Source organism: Drosophila montana, unplaced genomic scaffold (genome assembly GCF_035044405.1).
Source record: "Drosophila montana isolate Dmon_TW-CO22-7 unplaced genomic scaffold, ASM3504440v1 contig_3200_1, whole genome shotgun sequence".
NCBI classification, from domain to species: Eukaryota; Metazoa; Arthropoda; class Insecta; order Diptera; family Drosophilidae; genus Drosophila; species Drosophila montana.
In genome coordinates this window covers 3,632,859-3,643,481 of record NW_026998080.1, presented here as the reverse complement: position 1 = coordinate 3,643,481, position 10,623 = coordinate 3,632,859, and positions in this window count along the sequence as shown.

Below are 10,623 nucleotides of genomic sequence, written 5' to 3'. Positions count from 1 at the left end.
CATTCCAAAATCGGAGATTATTTGGCCGAGATATTCCAAAAAATCTTCAAAAAATGTTGACTTTACAAACGAATCGTTTTTTGCTCAACAGCTTTTTTTATCCCATCGATTTGTAATTTGTTTGAATGCCAATTGATAGTAAGGATCCGTACAAATTCAAAAAGGTATAACATTTCAAAATCAGACGATATTTACCCGAGATATTAAACAAAAGTCATAAAAAATGTTTTGATTTTCGAACCAACCCTGATTTTGAGAAAAAACGTGATATTACCCCTTGATTTTTTGTTGATTTGTGTCAAAATTTATATTTGCATTTTGCCAATCGTTAGAACTGATCCATATGAGTCCAAAATGGCATTCTAAAATCGAATATTATTTGGCCGAGCTATTTCAAAAAATTATCAAAAAAGGTTGAGTTCACAAACGAATTGTTTTATCATCTTGGGTAAGGCTGCGGGCAATGCAGCAAATGATTACTTATATACATCAGAAGTTCAGCAATCAGGATTGTGGTAATGATTGCGAATGATAACATACGGAAACTTGTTGCAATATCATATATATTACATTTTTCAATTTTGCTTGGAACACAATGAAATTTATGAGTTTTGAGTTTGGTTTGAAAAACGAAGTGACTTGTCATGGAACAGCTCTATTTATAACGAATGCTCCAATTCGATCTTTATAATATGGTTGTCTGATGTTAACGAGACTTAGCTTGAATATAGCGAGCAATATGAAGATTGTAATTGGTTAGTTTTTTCAAGATATATTGAAAAATCAGTTGGTTTTTAAAACAATTTTTTGACCGATTCTTTCTATTCCGGCAAGTGTACGGGTTGCAAGAAAAAAAGTCGGCTCAACCCGAAAATTACATTTACATTTAATATATACATTTGCAAAACTCTTTTGTATACGTTTTACTTAATAAATGTAAGCAATATTTTTGGGCTAATATATAATATTTTCGATTGAACGTTAAAGGTATTAATAAAAAAAATAATGAAACCTTTATGTTATGAGTTTGGCCAAAGTATCTGTGAAAATATACAGATTTTGTTAAGTCGACGCAAGTTTCCTTAAAATTTAAAAATCTCCGAGTCAATAGTATAAATAACCACATCATTTAACACTTATGATTTTTTGTAAAAGCACAATTTATTATTATACTTACAATAAAAAGATGATAGATATTTTGCGTTCCCACGAAAATTATACATAGCTGATTAATCGGAAATAATTATTATTAAAAAGGGTATTTAATTCTTTAGTCTTATAAAAGTATCAGAATAATATCTAAACAGAACTACAGATGTTTTATACAAATATTTTGGTATTAAGGATTAAGAGCTTATGAAATTTTGCTTAATACTTATATAATTATTTGTATTGCCATGCAATGGATTCAATTTAAAAGAGTTTTGCAGAAGTATGCGTGTTTTATAATGTGGAAATGTGCAGCCAGAGTAGCCAGCGGAAAATAAATATTTGGCTGGCAGCATAATAAATTCATTGCAAAAATGCTTTTGTTAGCCATTAAAATATTTAAAGGCGCATGGAGTGGGCGCTCCTGCACTTGCCTCCTGTACGGCTGCTGGGCTGCCTCGAGCTGAGCACCTAATGTCGACATCGGCAGAGGCCGCCGCGGCCGCCTCTGCGAAATGCCACCAATGCGACGTTGGCTCCGCCCCGAAATGTGTGTGGCGCTCACTTGGAAGTTAGACGGCGACGCCAACTGCGCAGCTGCAGAAATTTGGTCTCGTCCAGTTGGCGCAATGAGGTCGAGAGGGGGCGCTGCCGATGCCAATGCGGACCGAGTGTGACTCTTGCAGACCAGCTCCAAAGTCGTTCAAGACTGTTTCGTTCCCAAACTGTTCCAGACACGTTATGAAAGTCCATTTGGAGCAGTTAGGAGACACAAACCGGAGCGCAGAAAGGGGAGACGACACGAGAGTGTGTGTGTGGGGGGGGGCTGTCATTTGGATTCTTATGTAATATACATATGTTATGGTAGGGAACTACAAATAAATGGACAGCATTGTATGGAATACAGCTAGCTGATTTTAAACAGAGATTCATAGCTGGGGCCTCGAGCTGACTTGTTCTTCGACTTCAGAGGTAAAACAACCTGCTCCTATTTATGGGGAGGCAGTTAGTCAGGCCGATATGGATTTAAGGGATTCACTACTGGAAAGAACGGTGTCCATAGAAAGCTGGTCTGTTCCCTCGGTTTGAGTTTCCTCTTTTTGCAATCAGTTTAGGGATTATCGATTATACATACTCAAACCAAAAGGTCTTTTGTACTTTTATCCCAATTGTAGGGTACTCTACGATCCGCCTTGTTCCACGCGCAGAACTGCATTCTGGCCGTTGCATTTCCATTTGCCGTCTGTGCTGTCACCCATTTGCATCCAGAGCACGTCGAGCCAATTAGCACTAATGCAAGGCTCATAATTTCACACCTTACGGCAGTAAAAGCGGCCGCCCGCCTCCGACGACGGGTCTAACCAGAAATGAGGGATCGCGATGCGGTCGCCAGTCAGCCAGAAGTGTGGAGACAAGCAAATGAGGCGCCTGGAAAACCAGTTCCTGTCTGGGAGGCGGGGTCGGGGTCGGGGTCGGGGTAGAGGAATGGGTCAACGTCACATGTACGCATGCAAATGAGAAGCTTATGGAGCTCTGGCAAATGGAGCACGTCAATGCTGCAATGCGGTCTCTGTCAGTCTGTCGGTCTGTCGGTCTGTGCCGTGGTCCAGAAACAGGGTTTTTATGGACTCACCTTGCGCATGGACATGTGTGAGCGTGCGAGTGTGTTCTGTGGCTTTCGGACTCTGCCACATTGTGTTTGGCTGTTTGCAAGGTGTTGATTATGCCTTTGATATGCAAATGAACCGGTTTTACAGTCAGGCGAATGGTCGAACTCGTCCCGTCCCGCCCGCAGCGACCTGGAACGTACCCGTTCTCGGGCTCTCGGGCTAACAAATGGCGCTAATGATGGCTGAGCAGCCCAAGATGACGATGACACCGCTCTGGCATCATGATAGTCGTCCACGCACTCGTATGACCTCCTAAGGACTTGTAAGCTCTACCGTAAAAAGGGTTTTAAGCACTTGCCGATTACGTGACGGTTCCAACTCCAGCTCCATATCTATTTTCATCCCCAATTAGACTCATTAGGCAAACAAGCATTACATTGGCCAGCAGGTCACCGAAGGTGCGAAGCGTGGGCCGCACCAGGATCTGACTCTTCGGACTGATTTACGACACAAATTACGGGCTTAAATGGACAAACATGCGTAGTTTTAATCATAGGCGTCCATTAACGCCCTCTGAAACTATGATAATGCACGACCCGCTCCCAACTGGGCATAAACAATGTGACATAAATTAATTAACTTTTTCTCACGTTCGCCTTCACGGCTTGTTGGCCAGCCTATTTATGCAAAACTATTTCCAGGACACGCGCCCCTTGCCACCAGCCAGTTTTTAGTGGCGCCTCGAATTGTCCAACGGGGTGAAGTTTCGGCACATAATTGTAAAGTATTATAAAGCACACATCTTCATTTGCTCATTGCTAATGAAGAAATCGTGTATTTAGTTGGTGCAAATAATTATTATTATTATCATGCATACACAGACATGAGTGTAATAGTATCAAGGAAGAGCGCTCTAGTGGGAATTACTCTGTGCACAGAACTGACACAACGATTTTGTAAGTTGCATAAAAAGAATTATTTGCCTAACTATTATTTATAAAATACCCAAAAAGCACTTTTTGCTTGGTTAAAGTGGGAGAGTACACAGGGATCTAGAGAATTTATCATTGTGTCTTCCTAATTATTCAATACATTATACATACATTATGAAAATCAAATGCCTAGTTAGACAACACAATATTCTATTATTATTTATGAAAATACAATAACTAGGAAAAAGGAAAGAAAGTAGTAGTTAATAAAATAAAGAAAAGTATACTATATATATAGAGTGTTAAGTAGATAGGGTAAGGAGATAGTACTGGGGAAATAGACGACCAGGTGGGGGAAAATTTATGACCTGTCCGGCAAGTCCGGTCAGTGAGTTCCCGATTTTATTAGGGATAGAGCAAGTTTAGTGGAGAAAACGGAATAAAAACTATTGTAATTGTTAAATAATATGCGAAAAGAATTGTGCATACCGTAATCATTTATTGTGCTTCTGTAAATATCCAGCATTATCTCTCTTATTGTTGTTACATATTATCTAGCCACATTCCCAATTTCGGTGCTTAGACCTCTTTTAAACCCTTTTAGTTATATAGTTGGTAGGATCGGCTCGTTCTGCTTGTTACACAAATTTATACAACTAATTACACATTTTTATTAAATACAGATAAAAGAAAGTCAACACTTAGCTCCGAAGGGCCTAAACATACTGAGATGCAAAAATAAGATACTCCTCGTGCATAGATGGAGAATTATCTTAATCGAATCATGCCAGCGTCTATCCTATACATATATTAATAATAATAATTATTACAATTATAAACAATTTTATTATATTTTAGGCTTAGAAAAGGAAAACGAATCGTTAAAGTTTTTATCACTTGAATTTCAAGTTACTTTTGAGATTTGGGTCAGGCATCTTTGTCTTATGATCCAATTGTTGCCAAGCTACTTTGACTATTATTTTGTCTTGGCGGCACTTGAAATGCAAATAAAAATTTGTCAAATAACAAACAAGTTGGGGGGGGGGGGGACCTTGGGCCGGTAAATCGCCCTCGCGGGAAATTATAAATATTTGCCCTAAAAAATATGTGCACGCAAAATATTTAAAAAGTTGCGCCTAATTGTAAACGGGCGCTGCCAGCGATAGATGACACTTTATGGGTATTCGGGGGCAAGGACTTGGCCCAGGTTGGGTGCGCATATTAAACACCAAAAACAGAGAGCGTAAATTTTACACTACAATTGTGAGGGCATGAAATTGAATTAAAACGGGCACAATAGTACTGGGAGGGGGGATGGAGCTGTGCGGCAGTGTGGACCTCGAAATGTGGCCGCGCCTGGGGCGACGGAACACGGGACTTAACTGGCATTAATTATGACAGAGGGCGCCGGACGAGCAATGGGACACAGACGGTCCGCACGGCACCTGCATATGTCCACATCCGGGCAGGCGTGGGAGGCGGGCCGGTCTGCACGGCCAGTGCAATGTCAAGGCAGGTGCGTGCTTCGGCAAAATTTAATTGACCAGCAGCAACAGTGCAAACCAACAAAGCCAAGGACTTGCCACAACTGACACACTGGCGATCCTTGCTGAGTCCGTAGTCGGAGTCACAGTAGGAATTGCACGCATTACGTTCACGTTAATTCCATTTGTTGTTTTTGTTGTCGTTGTTGTTGTTATTTGGTGCCTTTACGTTTTGGGGCCCCACCTGGGAGAGCACATTAAATAATTACCGCAAATGGGCTTGGCGATAATTTTTGCACCAACCAACCAAAACCCGCGGCCGTGGAGCAAAAAAATTTTAATTGTAATTGCGAAAACAATAAACAAATGTGCCACGCACAGAGTCCCCTGTCCCCCTAACTGGACACAACTCTTGCGCGCAGTGCATCCATAAATACACGCGGGAAATGCCCTTCGGAATCATATGTATTAAACAACTGCAAGAGCGGCAACCCACTGCTCGACTAAGGAATACCCTAGCTTCATTATACTACTCATATAAATAGATTAGATTAATACAAACTAAAAATATAATTTGACAATTTTCTTTTTTTTGGTTGATATCAAATAATAACAACATCCATCAAATGTTGAAGGGCTTAAAGCTATTTTTTTTCTTATAATATTTATTATTTTTTTTTAATATTGCTTCAACAAATTGATAGATCTTATCTATCTTGGTGCATAAATATCTTGGTAATGTATTATAATTGTAGATAAAAGCTGAATGATAAAATGACACATGGTCTAGATTTTTATTTGCTAAGAGTTCTTTGATTTACCATCGGGAAACAATATATGGCTTTGTTATCATTTTCATTTTTAATTATTTTTGCGTAAAATATATTGATAGCCGAAGAGTTTTATAATTCACGGCCGCAGAACGAGATAATGTTTGTTTGTTCGAAAGATCTTTCTTGTCTTTTCCGTTGACATTGACATATGAATGTGAATGTGAATGTGAATATGAGCTGTGAATAAGTGTCTGAGTGTTTATGTATAGAATATTTGAATACACCCATGTACTAGTACGAAAGTTACATTAGCTAAATAAATACATGAGTACATAAGTATCTGTGTGCCTATGTGTGAATGTATGTGTGCATTGTTGATATTTGCGTGGGAACATCACGTTCTGTTTGGGCAGCTGTTCGATATTTAATTACATAATTTCATTTTATTTAATTGTTATTTAATTTCACTATATTAATGACAATATGAAAATAATTCATCTTTCGATGAATAAACCTGCTCAGGCATTAACTTATCGACCCATAAGAAAGTGTCCACAAATTGTTTGAGATGAGCTGAAGAACAGCATGCCCTTTTGGCATATATTGCTGGGTGCATGCTACAATTCGCATTTTATTTAATTATTGCCGAGGGCAGCGCTTTATTCGATATTCGTCTGTAAAAATGCAGGCAGAGTGCATTTAATTTGCATAAACCATTGCATACCTTTGGGCGCACTCGACGAGCTTTAAATGAACCGATTTAAAGCCAATGCGAGGCTCATTTCACCTCAATGCCAATGAGGTGTCAACGCCAGATGCTGCTCTTCGGTCCCAGGTGCGCGCTTCTTCTCGTCTCAAAGACCGCTCCCAGGACGGTCATTTCGAGCGGACTATTTAAAAATGCATGTTCAAGTCGGAGTTCTCCCCGAATCAACCCGTTTCGGTTGCCGTTGCCGTTTCATCATTTGGCAATTAGTTAATTTTTGGGGCGGCATTGAAAAATGTTCCAAATTAAAACAAACAGTTGTCGCTGTCAAATCGAGACCGGCCCAGCGCGGTTACTTTGTGTAGTAGCTCATTGGACAAGTATCTTTTAATTTCTTATTAGCGGCATATTATCCCCGCGGACATTTCGGCCATTAATATGCAGAGCCGTGTTGGCGTCAGTCTTGCCATTAATTTTAATGAGTCAACAAGAAGAACAGCAGCAGCAGCAGCCACGGGCCGAGACATTGGCTGCTTGGGGCGAAAGGATTAGGCCGGCCGTCTTGGCTCTCGGTTAATTACTTAATAATTTGGGCAGGTGTTATTTTTGGAAAGCCAATTTACAGAGTCGCCTTCTGCCATATTAAACTCTCGCCGTTGAAATCTGAGCGCAAGGCTTGGCCAAGTAATTACAAGGGGATCAAGCTGGCAAAGTATGCTAAAATAAAACTTTGTGACGTAACCAAAAACAAGCAAATTTTAATCCGACTACGAATATTTAGTTGTTTTTTTATGAAAGCTAGCTGCTTAGTTGAAGATGTAAAAGAAAACATCCGCCTATATCCAATATTTATTTATATTCTATACAATCAAGTGCATCGCATTTATGGCTGTAATCTTCACCTTTGGATTTGGTTTGGAGCCTGGAATTCCACATCATTAAATTCAAATTTAACAAGTAAGAGGTTTCAGTCGGGAGCTCCCGACTAGGGGATAGCCTGAACCCTCTTTTTTCAACAGGCGATAGGTATAAAATGAAAAATACTTGAAATATATATACTATTCTAGAAGCTACATGTCAAGTTTGGCTTTTATTATTTACCAACATTGCTCAAAAACAGGATTTCGATATCGATTTTTATCGATTACTTGGAAACGGGGAAAGTTATCGAATATCGGAAACAAAATCGATCTGCGCGAGCATTAGGAGGACCAACAGCTAAAATTTCTTATAGGTTCCGATATCCTTGCGTTCATACATACGGATGGACGGACAGACAGACAGACGTACATGGCTAGATCGACTCGGCTATTGATGCTGATCAATAATATATATACTTTATGGGGTCGGAGATGCTTCCTTCTGCCTGTTACATACATTTGCACAAAAATTCATAATCCCCTTTTTACTCATTTTCAATGGGTTCAGGGTATAAAAAAATATAAAATTAACCTCATATGAATGAAGTATTTATCTTAATCTAAACTTATTAATTTTACAATCAATGAATTACAAATATTTGTGGCGAGCTGGCTTCGCAGAAATATAAACTTCCAAGTTATTTGTCTTTGTCAAATTTGTTTAGACCAGTTTTTAATTTGACAATATCAAGAAAAGCTTGTACAATATATTCTAGATCGATTGTTTGTGTTTATGGATGTAGAATAGTAAACCAAAAATTTGCATTTTATTATGATTCGGTTCAAGTTAAGGTAGCATTAGTTAAATTCATTTAAATTTAAATTGCCTTCGATCGCGTTAGATATATTCAAAAATACTTTACATAAAAAAGAGAGCTGAAAGAGTACTAAAAATGGTAAAAACAATTATCGACTATGAAGTTGTAAATTTGCCTTATCTGAAAAGTTATTCGGCTTTGTCTCATTAAAAATTGGACAATTGTCCAAGTTAAGCGTCAATTGTGTGACTTCTCAAAGAGAGATTCCAATGTGGTTAACTCATTGCATGGAACTCAATTTGCTTGCTGGACACGCACCAAGCCGGCCATGCCTGCAGAATGGCCCGAGGATCGACGGGGCGACGCGACGGGTGTAAGCCAATTGCACATTAATCCGTAATTTGCTCTTTGACGGCGGGGCGGCTAATAATTTTTAATAGGATTCGAATGCCATATATGGTCATACTTGCCACTCGTTTTTAGGCTGATTGCTGGGGCTCAGCCCCAGGCCCCAGGCTGTGCGGACCCTCGTTGATCCCGCAAAGTCACAAGCATCGAGCCTCAGGCTGACTTTTGGCTCTGTCATTGGCTCTGATGGAATGCCATTGGAAAATGCGCAGCACGTGCAGCGGGAAGGCGACTTTGGCAGCATGTGAATGTGTCCGGAGTCCGGATCCATAGAGAACCGTTTAGTAGCAGCTACTTAGTTGGAGTCTGTAATGTCTTGGTAATTTATTGGCTTTAATTGTGTGCACTTAGCTGCAGTAATTAACAGTTAGTTGGCGACACTTTTAATTGAGTTTCAGCCCTTTTAATTTATGAACTGCCCGGCCATATTCGGCCTATGTTGAAACATTTAATCAATGTTCGAATATCTCAAATCTGTGAGCTAACCAAAGTTGTTCTGCGCTGAGTTCTGCTGGGTTCTGTTCAGTTCAGTTCAGTTCTCTTATAAATATTTATGAATGTTCAGCGGGGCAGACCTAATGACAAAGTGATAAGGACAATTAAGGAGAAAGCAGCTGCGGGAGAGAGAAGGGGCTGCCGCTGACGGTCTGCAGGCCACAAATAAAATGTGTCAACGCGTTTTGTGGGCATTCCTCAGGCGATCAGAGTTGTAAACACAAACAAACTGCTGTAAAATATTACTGCATCTTTGATCACTTGTCATCCGCGATGATGATGGACGATCTCTGCGAACAGCCAACGACTGTGTCCGCGGCCTATGAGTGCGCCCAGCTCGGGCTCCGTCCAGCCAACATCTACAACATCTACAGCTCGTCTTCGTTGCATTCCGCGAAACCTGTTGACAACACTTGCGACAAGCGAAACGATCTCGCTTTTTGTGTACCCTTCAAAGACAAATAAAAAACGTGCTGACCAAGGTGTCGATATCGCACAATGGTTTTAATGATGGGATCTTGGCCGTCTGCACCAAGAGCACGGCATCCTGGAGCGGGAACGGGAACGGGAGCGGGAACGGGAGCGGGAACGGGACAGAAACGAGAACCGACCAAGAAACGAGAGCCGAACCAAGCAAAAAAGTGAAACGTGGCTTGTAGCAGCAAATCGCTGAGATGCCATCGCTGATAATCAATAATTTTATATTTTTGCCACATCGCTGCCAGTCAGCCTCGTCCCCGTCCCCGTCCCCGTCCTCGTCCTCGTCTGCGTCGGCATTGTCTTCTCTCAAAGAAGTCTGACGCAGATCAAGTGGAATAGCCACCCTTCCCTAATTCAAGTTGGCTAAAAACAGACCGTGAAATCAAAAACACTATTCCACACTTTTAGAGCCAACTTTGATATCAGTACAATAATAACGACATTTCGTTACGCCCGCCCACAATTATTAAACTTGTCGCCATATAAGGCCAACTCTTCTTCTAACCAATCCGCCAGATAATCAATTTGGTTAATCCATATAAATAAACTGACTGAATAGTTGGAGAACAAAGCGCAGCCCAAGCTGGGTTTTCTTAACTGTAGTTAGCTATTGCACATTAGGTGAATAAATCCACCTGCAGGTGTGAAAAATGGGTGTAAAATGGCTTTTTAAAGTTTTATCTTTTATTTGATCCACTTAGGTAGATTTGCTTTGGACGAGCTGTAAATTCATTACGTTCCGCTTATTTTGGAAGGTCTGTGAGTTATGAAAAACTACCCAAGATTTCGGAAAATGCGTGAAAACTGATTTAACCCGAGACTTTTCAAATTTCAACTTAAGCAGATTTTTGGTGGAATTAATTTCATTCGAAACTGATGAACCAACCTTTTAGCCGATAAGGTCTAAT